At 44.2% G+C, this 10,856-nt stretch overlaps 1 protein-coding gene across 1 annotated transcript in view; it reads left to right on the forward strand.

The window, feature by feature from the left end:
* Positions 1-10,856, forward strand: part of Dock2 (dedicator of cytokinesis 2) — a 411,802-nt gene that overhangs the window by 202,871 nt on the left and 198,075 nt on the right. The window lies entirely within an intron of this gene.

Raw genomic sequence — 10,856 nt, forward strand, 5'->3', positions numbered from 1 at the left:
GATTAGCCACGTCTGTCCTGGTGTGAACTGGTCAACCGGGATATATTGAAGATGTTTATAAATATTTCACATTGACTGCAATTATTGGTGTTTCCATTCTGGCCTAGTCTAAGTGTTTATATAGCTAATATTTTCTTCTTTGTTTCCTTTATGAAGGCTGATTTGGATGAATGGCAAAAAAGAAATAATCTTGGGGATTTTTACCTAGTAACTGTTCCTATGTGAAATGTGCCGTGTTCGTATCCAGTGTTTGCATCCAATATATAAGATGCCCTTTGATTTTCTGTAGCCATCAGACAGAGGAGATGCTGCCACCCATATTGTGACATCAAGTGTTCCCTTCAGAGATGTTAATTAGCACATACAACAAGGAAGTTTGACCCTGTAGTGTGTAAATCCTGTGTTCTGTCTAAGGCTAGACCTTATACTGTGAGTCAGAGGGTGGAAATACTATATCTACAGTCACACAGCAAGTGTCACTGAGAAAGGGTGTGAACAGTGTCACCAGAGTTTTCTTCCTAGGGAGACACCCTCCCACCTGAGGTTTGTAGACCAAGGCAAACTTGCAGGCCTGTTTATCCCAGAGGCTGGTCCCTTCCCTTGCCTCAGCCAGGCTGGGGATAGTTACCCTACAGCAAGAATCAACCAGAGAACATGCCCACTTTGCCTGGAGTTCTGGGAAGGAAAGCGATCTGGTAATTCTGTTGAAACTGGGATCTAGCTTTTATTTCGGGTAGTTAAAATAAGCCTCTGGGTGATATATTTTGGGCCTAATTACCCCACTTTTCACAGAGGAGTCTGTGGAGTGATTAAATAAAGGTAACTGCAGTTGTCATTCAGAGTGGTTTGTTAAAAAGGAACCAAGGGGACAATCTGAAAGTCACCCCCTCCCTACTGCCTCCCTTAACAGGATTCCCAGGAAAACCTGTCAAGTAAGTTCTGACTTCCCAATCTAGTCATTCTTTGGGGTGCTGAGTTGGGATTACAGGTGATCTGCTCAGAGCTGTAAGCCCCTGGCAACACACCCTCCTTCTTCCAGCCCATTGTCCAGGGAGAGTATGCATGTGACTCCCACATACAGTCAACAGTTGAGGCTTATAGAGGTTGAGTGACTTGCCTGTAAGCACACAACTTGCTAGTAGTAGAGGAGTTAAAGTCTGAGACCCTGATGACCATTTTAGAATCCCAGCTCTTAAGCAGTGTGCTAAATATCATACTTACCCTTTTAGCATCTTCAGGAACATGTTGGGCATCAGCCACCTTAAAGGTCCCTAATGAACATCTTGAACTCACAGCTGCCGTTCTGCCTCAGCTGGGAACGAATGAGATAACCCAGGTGATGGCTTTTTAGGAACCTCCAAAAGGGCTTAGAATTTGAGGGTAGATTGGATGACTAAGACATTGTTAGATACAGACTCCTCAATTCTGGTAATTAAATCTCAGAGTTAAAACTGGGGGTGGGAGAAAGAACCATTTGTTTATTTAAATGTTTATTTTGTTTACTGGGGGGTGGGGGGGAGGAGCAGGCCAGCTTGGTGGCACAGGAGCCAGCTGGGATGAGATTCATAAGTGCTGGAGAGCCTCCTTCTTCACCCTCCAGATGTCCATCCAGTCCTTGAAGACCTTCCAACTGAAAACGGTTCTGAGCTGGGGTGGGACCATCATCTCTCTCTTTGCTGCCATTGCTACATCTAAGAGCACACGTGGCCTCCCCACTTGTCCTTTCCGGGTCTAATCTTCCACCAAAGGGCTCCTCCAAAGAACTTTCTGGATGAGGAAGTATTTGGGCCTCTACAATGCTGACAGATGGAGGCCTAGTGAAGTGGACCCTCTGGGAAGCCCATGTCTATCTAGTTCTCCCACAGTGTTTGCACACAGTGTTCTCTCTCTGTGTATGTGTATGCATATGTGTGCATGTTCATGTGTAGATATGGGAATGTTTATGCTTATGTAGGTTGGTTTATTAGAGGGATTAAAAAATTTGTTATAAGAAAGTACTAAAAATTATGCAAGGCACCTGACTTCAGGTTGGTAACACAAAGATGGCCTCATCAGCTCAGGGGAGCTTGGTTGTTGTCTAAGCTGGTGGCATGGGGGAGGGGCACAGGTCCTATGACTGAAGCACAGTGTTCTTATATGGAAACTCATAAATACATATTAGGGAATAATTGGATATACATGCATGCACACGCGCGCGTGCGCACACACACACACATACACACACACACACACACACACACAATTTTTCAACTCTTAAGGGGCATCACTACATATAGGACAGAAGCCACCAATCAAAAGTTGACATCATAAAACTGAATCTAGGTCTTGAATGTTATGAAACCTTTGGGTGGGTGGATTGAAAAGGCTGGAGAGCTCTAAGTGGGTGCAGGCCAGGAAACCCTCGGTGGGTGCATGACTCCTTGTCTAGTCTATTCTGTCTTGTGGTTTTCCATTGCTTAGGCATCATCTTTGGTGACCTGTAGATGTTGCAATTACATTATTTACATACTGGACTGGGAGTTTCTTTTTGTCTTATCTGTGTTCCATAGCAGACTGTGACACTTGGGGGAAGGAGCTGTGTCCTCATATGGGTGGAGTTCTTGTCGCACTGTCAAGGACTTCGAGTGTAGCAGATGCTCATTCCAACCTCAGGGAGTGACTAAATGGAAAGAGCAAACCAATCCAAAGGACAAGTGGATGATGAGATTTTTAAAAGGTCTGATTTTAAAAATAGGTGAGAAAAGCTCTGTTTCGTGCCAGGCTTCCCTGTAAGGATCTTCTATATATAAAATTCTACAAGTCTGCCCTAGCCCTGTGAAAGGGTTCTTTTTGACAGATGGGAGAAGAGCCTGGTTCATCCTCAGAATCATCTTTCTGATCCTGCATCAGCCTCAGAGATGGGGAATCAGAAGGGATTCATTGACATGCCTCCTCCTTGCTCTGTCCAGAGTGCAGCCTATGCAGGGACAGTGCCCTGTTTGGTAAACTGAGGCTAATAGTACAATGACCAGAGATTTTTCCCCATTTGACTTGGGGACCTTTGCCTTGGGGTGCTGCACACACACACACACACACACACACACACACACACACACACATACACACACAGTCTTTCAACTCTCAAGGGCATTATTGCATATAGGACAGAAGTCACCAATCAAAAGTTGATGTCATAGAACTGAATCTGGGTCTTGAGGAAACCGGTATACCAGTGGGACCATCACTGGAAACACAAGGATGCAGCTGTCAGCACCAGGAAAGGGACACACCACACACACACACACACACACACACACACACACACACACAATTTGGGAATCATTCAGCAAATGCTGGGAAATGTACTATTATGTCATCAAAGTTTTAACAAAATTATCTTCAAATAACCCAGTGCCTTTTTGGCTTGTGTTAGTGGAGCTATGCAAATCTGATTTGGGGCAAGTGACTTTAAGTGTGTTCTTAAAGATAAGACTCTGCAGAATCTCTTGTGCTGTTTCCCGGCACTGGGGCCTGTCTTGAGAATAGAATGTCTGCCCGTGGCCTTGGCTGGCCACCATCTCAGTCAGCATTGCTTTCAAAGGGCAATGAAGCAAGCTGTGGATTCTGAAGGGATCAGACAAGTGGGGAGCTACACCATATCTTCCTTACGCAAGGGATGGGGAGCCTATGTAATGACTTTGGTTCTTCAGTTCCTTTGTTGGCAAAGCACCAGTCTTAACAAAGAGCAGGCCCTGGGGAAGCACGAACCGGGTGGGGGTGGTTGTTACTGTTATTAATGTTGCTCTTCTTCTTCTCCTCTTCCTCCTCCTCCTCCTCCTTTTAAATTACATGTATTTATGCCTTGTGTGTGTATGTGTGCATATATATGGGCATGGCACATAGGCAGTCACAGTGAAACTTGTAGGTGTCTATCTCTCCTACTGTGTGTTCCCGAGATCTAGAGGATTAGACTTGGTCACAACCATTAAGCACGAAGCCATCTTGCTGGTCCTCTTTCTTTGTTCTCCTTCATACTCAGGTTCTTTTTCCTGACTTGACATGGTGGCAGGCTCACCTGGATTCAGGGCCCTTTGTTGGGATGTTCAGTGGGCATGTAAGGTGCAGGGTGTGTCTGTTGGCTTTTTCATTACTATCACGAAGTACCTAAAGCAGGCTAGTTATAAAATAGCAAAGGTTTAAATGGTCCATATGGTGGAGGCTCCAGGGCCCAGCTCCTCTCTTCTCTCACTCATTATGTGAAGACCTAAGGGCAAATGATCATATCCCAAGCCAGAAAACAGAGAGCCAGGTGGCACCAAACTCTGGCCTTTATAGTAATCCTCTCTTGAGAGCTACTAAGGACCCCATAAGAACTACTTGCTAATGGCTTGTCCCCACCCACCTACGGATGACTCCCCATGGAGAAAGATCAGACCACTTGAATCACTATAATGAAAGAGGCACAAGCCTCAGGTCCCCATTGTCCCCACTAAGACACAGTTCTTCTTGAGTTGTGGAATTAACTTGAAGGAATTAATTCTGCCATGTGGTCTTTCAAAATCAGAACCTACTTTTCTAGACTTGTTGCCAAAATTCTTTGAGGGACACTGTTTAGTCTTTAAGTGGCATCCGCCAGGGCTTTCTCAAATATCCAGTAATATTCCGAGAGTCAATATGGAGGAAGGGCTGTAGGGAAAGAACATCAAGGGGGCTGAGATCTGGGAGGGAGAAGCCCAGTGCCTCACCACACCCCGTGGCCTTCCAGAGGCTAGACCCAGGCACTAACCCTCTTCAGCATGTTCTGAGTTAGGTGCACTGAGGAATCGCAAATGTCTTGAGTTTCATTTCTTGTTTTTTCTGAAATAACTTCACTTTTCTTTTTTCTTTTTTTTTCTTTTTTTCTTTTCTAAATTCTTTGTTTACATTCCAAATGCTTTCCCTTCTCCTACTTCCCCCCTCCCCATATGTCCCATAAGCCTTCTCTACACCCATACTCCAATCACCTCCCTCCTTTTTCTCTGTCCTGGTATTCCCCTACCATGCTGGATCAGGCCTTTCCAGGATCAGGGCCCTCTCCTTACTTCTTCATTGGAGTCATTTCATATGCTATTTGTGTCTTGGGTATTCACAGCTTCTGGGCTAGTTAATAGCCACTTATCAGTGACTGCATTCCATGTGTATTCTTTTGTGATTGCGTTACCTCACTTGGGATGAAATTTTCCAGTTCCAATCATTTGCCTACAAATTTCATGAATTCATTGTTTTTAATTGCTGAGTAGTATTCCATTGTGTAAATATACCACAATATCTGTATCCATTTCTCCATTGAACAACATCTGGGTTCTTTCCAACTTCTGGCTATTATAAATAAGGCTGCTATGAACATAGTGGAGCAGGTGTCCTTATTGCATGCTGGGGAATCCTCTGGGTATATGCCCAGGAGTGGTATAGCAGGGTCTTCTGGTAGTGTCATGTTCAGTTTTCTGAGGAACTGCCAGACTGATTTCCAGAGCGGTTGTACCATCTTGCAATTCCACCAGCAGTGGAGAAGTGTTCCTCTTTCTCCACATCCTCGCCAACACCTGCTATCTCCTGAGTTTTTAACCTTAGCCATTCTGACTGGTGTGAGGTGAAATCTTAAGGTTGTTTTGATTTGCATTTCCCTAATTACTAATGATGTTGAGTATTTCTTAAGGTGCTTCTCCGCCATCTGAATTTCTTCAGGTGAAAATTCTTTGTTTAGATCTGCACCCCATTTTTAATAGGGTTATTTGATTCCCTGGGGTCTAACTTCTTGAGTTCCTTGTATATATTGGATATTAGCCCTCTATCAGATGTAGGGTTGGTGAAGATCTTTTCCCAGTTTGTTGGTTGCCGTTTTGTCCTTTTGACAGTGTGCTTTGCCTTACAAAAACTTTGTAATTTTATGAGATCCCATTTGTCAATTCTTGATCTTAGAGCATAAGCTATTGGTGTTCTATTCAGGAACTTCTCCCCATGCCCATGTCCTCCAGGGTCTTCCCCAGTTTCTTTTCTATTAGTTTCAGTGTGTCTGGTTTTACATGGAGGTCCTTGATCCACTTGGAATTGAGCTTACTACAAGGAGATAAGAATGGATCAATTCGCATTCTTCTGCATGCTGACCTCCAGTTGAACCAGCACCATTTGTTGAAAGGGCTATCTTTTTTCCACTGGATGTTTTCTGTTCCTTTGTCGAAGATCAAGTGACCATAGGTGTGTGGATTCATTTCTGGGTCTTCAATTCTGTTCCACTGGTCCACTTGTCTGTTGCTGTGCCAATACCATGCAGTTTTTAACAGTATTGCTCTGTAGTATTGCTTGAGGTCTGGGATATTGATTTCCCCAGAAGCTCTTTTACTGTTGAGAATAGTTTTAGCTATCCTAGGTTTTTTGTTATTCCAGATGAATTTGAGAATTGCTTTTTCTAACTCTAATAACTGAGATGGGATTTTGATGGGGATTGCGTTGAATCTGTATATTGCTTTTGGAAAGATGGCCATTTTAACTATATTAATCCTGCCAATCCAAGAGCATGGCAGATTTTTCCATTTTCTGAGGTCTTCTTCGATTTCCTTCTTCAGAGACCTAAAGTTCTTCTCATACGGATCTTTTATATGTTTGGTTAGAGTCACACCAAGATACTTTATATTGTTTGTGGCTATTATGAAGGGTGTCATTTCCATAACTTCTTTCTCAGCCTGTTTATCCTTTGAGTATAGCACCATTTCTTTAAAAATAGGAATTACAGAGAAAGCCAGCTTCCTGAAGCCTCTTCCTGTATATACCCTCACCTTCTGAACGTGGTTTGAAAGCAGGAGAGCCCAGAGCTTTATTTGAAAGATGGGGTTGGGGTGGGCAGCAGGCAGGACCTGGTGGCCTTGGCCCCTAGTTTTTCTTCTCCATGTTCACATGGCCTTACTCTCCTACTTCACTCATCAGAACTTACATTTATGGTATCTCACATGACGTAAGACGCCCGTGGAAGCTCCCAGGGATGGAGTGACAACTCCTGTCTCCAAGGATACTGCTTCCTAGTGGAGAGGAGCATGAGAGATTGATGAAAGAAATCACACACACACACACACACACACACACACACACACAAAATGGCATCCTGTGCAGTGCCGTGGGCACTCAGGGTGGAGTGACCAACAGGGACCAAGGATGGTACAGGGCAGGAAAGTCACAGAGAGCAGACCGTTTTTGATTTGGTGCTAGTTGTTGTGGTAGGACTTTTAAAGGAACTGGCTCCCAATTTTTGGAGACCTTAAAAGAATCCCATCCCCCACCACCCCTTCCCACTCTCCATATCTTGTGCTCTGACAAATGGCTCCTCTCTCCTGCTTCCGTTCATTCTGTTGAAAAGTAGTGCTTGTCATAAATACCTTGTGGGAAATGAATAAGGAGTAAATGGGAGGGAGAACACAAGTGATGGTTGTCACCACTGTCAGGTCAAGGAAGCAGAGAGCCCATTATTACTGTTTTGTTGTTGTTGTTGTTGATATTGCTATTGCTGTTGCTGTTGTTATTGTTTGGCTAGTTGGTTTTGATTTTTATTTGCCATGGAGTCTCACTTTGTAGCCCAGACTGGTCTTGAACTTGTTATCTTCCTGCCTTGGTCTCATAAATGCGAAGATTTCAGGCTTCTGCTGAAATCATTATCATCACTTATTAACAATATACTGTGAGCTCCAACTGTTATCCTCCCTCAAAGTACAAATTATTCCTCATGATATATGGATGGTTTCCGAGCAGTAGTGAGAGAAGAAGCACCCACAGTACTTAATACCCTCTGACTTTTCAAACAACGATGAGATTGGAAGGGAGCTAGTGAGAGGTTGAAGTTGGGGGGGGGGGGTAAATGCTAGCTTGGGGTCCAGTTATGAGTCTAGTCTGCTGTGGAAGTGAGTGAGCATCTGTGCTCTGGGGGGGGGTGCAGTTTGAGACATACATTGAGGATGATTTAGCCAACCATCTACCTCAAAAGGCCCTCTAGGTGTTTACCACACAGTAGGAGGAAAGGGCAAGATGATGGACAGAGTTCCCGGAGGATTTACACCTTCAGATCAAAGGAGAGTGGTTTGACATCCAGGTAGAGCAAATCTGGGAGGGACCTCTGCTCACTGCGGAGGGCCACCCTCATCAGACCACACAGCCTGTGAGGTCAGGGCTTCAAGTGCATTTTCACAGTGTCCTTGGCAGCAGGCATGGCACAGAGAAGAGGCTCTGTAAGTGTTCATTGATGATGTGCTGAGACTCATCTACGCTTCGTCCAACCCTGGGGTACCTTTTAGTGATGGAGAGACAGAGATCTGCCCTGATAATGGTAGTCGGGCCAGCACTCTGAATTTATAAACATTGATGCAATGAGTTGCATTTTGATTTTACTCTTTATTTCTCGATTATCAACCACTAAGGAGATAATATTTTGTATCTAAAAAATTGCAAACAGGGCCTGGTAATGTGTCTCAGTGGATAAGAGCACCGACTGCTTTTCCAGAAGTCCTGAGTTCAAATCCCAGCAACCACATGGTGGCTCACAACCATCTAATCATGAAATCATGAGATCTGATGCCTCTTCTGGTGTGTCTAAAGACAGTTACAGTGTGCTTACCTATCATACATACATACATACATACATACATACATACATACATACGTAAACCTTAAAAAATTTGCAGAGGACAATGACAGGCAGCCCCAAGATCCTTCTGTCATCTGTATATGATTTCTGCATGGAGTGGTGTGGGGTTCAGTTGTTTGGTTGGAGATGTGGCAAGACTGTGGAGAGCAGCAATTGGAAGGCCTCCACTGGTTTGGTACATGAGAAGGAGGGCCGCTTTGTTGGCATATATTGTCATAGATGTCATAATATTGAGCGCGCTCCCTGGGCACCCAGGCTGCTGTGACAAGTAGCAGTCACTGGGCTAGCTAATGGTCTAAAAAAATGTATATTCAGGTCCTGTCAGGAAGAAAGTAATGGGTTTCATTTGAATGAAATTTAATATACTTATGGGTTGTGAAAATTTTTTGAAAGCCTTTCGTGATAATAAAGCTTTTATTTATTTGGGAGCAAATAATCCTTTGGTGTGATGTTATTGTCTTTCCACTTTAATCATGGTTGAAGTCAAGGCAAAATGCTTCACCTAAAATGTTCCTTGAGTAGATGGCCCCTGTCTTTTTTAAATTGCATTGTGTCTGAAATGGACTGGGTCACATGTAATAAATGCTGGCATTTTAATAGAAACATTACAGCAAAAAATAGTTAACAATCTGCTTTAATTTCAAAACTCATTTTCTCTCTCACACAGTTGGGCAGTATCTTGGTCAAATGTGCAGAATGCTTTGGGATTTAATTATGATGGCAATTTATTCTGAAGCGAGGTTAAGTGGGGCTGTCAATAAAGGTGCAGGGTGAGGACAGTTGTGTCCTGATGCTCCTAAGTCCTGAAAGCCAGGCCGACTGTGGAAGAGTTGAAAGCCTTGGGCACTGCTCCTTGCTAAAGCCTCGAATTCCAGGGGTGCAGATACAGAGGCTGGGTGCCAGCAATGTGCCATCCTTTGTGAGTACCCTGTCAGTAGGAAGGGGAAAAGCTGGGGCGGGGCCTGTTGAAAGTTAGTAACTCCTTCACTGGATCCAATTTACTAATGATCTTACTCCTTCAACGTCTAAGCCCTAATGTAGCGAGTGCTGGACAAACATAGGCAACTGAGAGTAGGCAGGATTCCCACCCAGGAAGACTATACAGGCAAGTACATTCACTAAAGACTGACAAGGACATATGTTCAAGGACAGCTTTGCCATGGACCTTGAAGGCAAGGTTCCTGGTATAAGCAAATGATTAAGAAGGACATCTGTTGTGGTTTGTGGTCATGGTGGTAGCTGGATGGCATTACGTGTTGCCAGAAACTGGACAGGGAGAGATGTAGTAAGTATGTTCTAGGCGGATTGAAGGGTTCCCTCACAGACCCTTTAGGGGAAGTTACTGTGGTGGGCGGGCAATAAGGTGCCTGCCATGGGGACGTTCTCTGATGTGGAGGATATCCAAGCTGTGTGGTGTCTGAAGGTGCATCTTCTTTCTGTGGACTGAAGGTTCCACAGACAACAGAAAGAGATGGAGTAGTTGTGAAACATGGGCATTCTGAGGTATTACATGGTCACTAGGTACTTGGACTGTCAGTCAGTTTAAGGGAGATGGGAGAAAATGGAGGTGGAAGTACTTAAACGGGTGATTATGATCATTACATTGACCAAACATGGATTGTAGCAAACAGTCAATGCTGAGTCTGGAGGTGCGACCCAGCCCTCTCCTGTTTGACGGGAATAACAATCGTAAAACATCTCCATGACAGAAACATTTTTAGTATCCAGAAAGTTGCCTGGACTGACTTTAAGTTAGATCCTTTTCGAGAGAAGATCATGCTGGGGGCTCTGCTCAGCTGACCACAGTAAGAATGGATTTCAAGTCCAACTTGAGTGGTGGCTGGAATTGGACAACTCCTCACACACTACGCATTCACATTGGTGCTTCCAGGACCCAATTCCAAAGTTCTAGAAGCCTTGGGAAAATCATCCAGTTATGCCTCATGTTGCAAATGGAAGGGCCTTTTGCACTTCTGGGAATTTAATGTCATCCCATGACAGTTTTCTTTCTCCCAGAATGCTGCCCTAGGTGCTAATGGCCAACATGCACCTCTGAACCACAAAGCACCCATTATTTAACGTACATTGTCCTGCTAGCTAAAGGATTTATAAGCTAGAATGAGTTGGTTCCTGGCCCTGAGATGAACTTAAACCTGCATCTGACACAAGTCTCACAGAAGCATTTGCTGTTCTTCCTCCCAGTTTACTTCAA

The sequence above is a fragment of the Apodemus sylvaticus genome, chromosome 10 (assembly GCF_947179515.1).
Source record: "Apodemus sylvaticus chromosome 10, mApoSyl1.1, whole genome shotgun sequence".
In the NCBI taxonomy this organism is placed as follows: Eukaryota; Metazoa; Chordata; class Mammalia; order Rodentia; family Muridae; genus Apodemus; species Apodemus sylvaticus.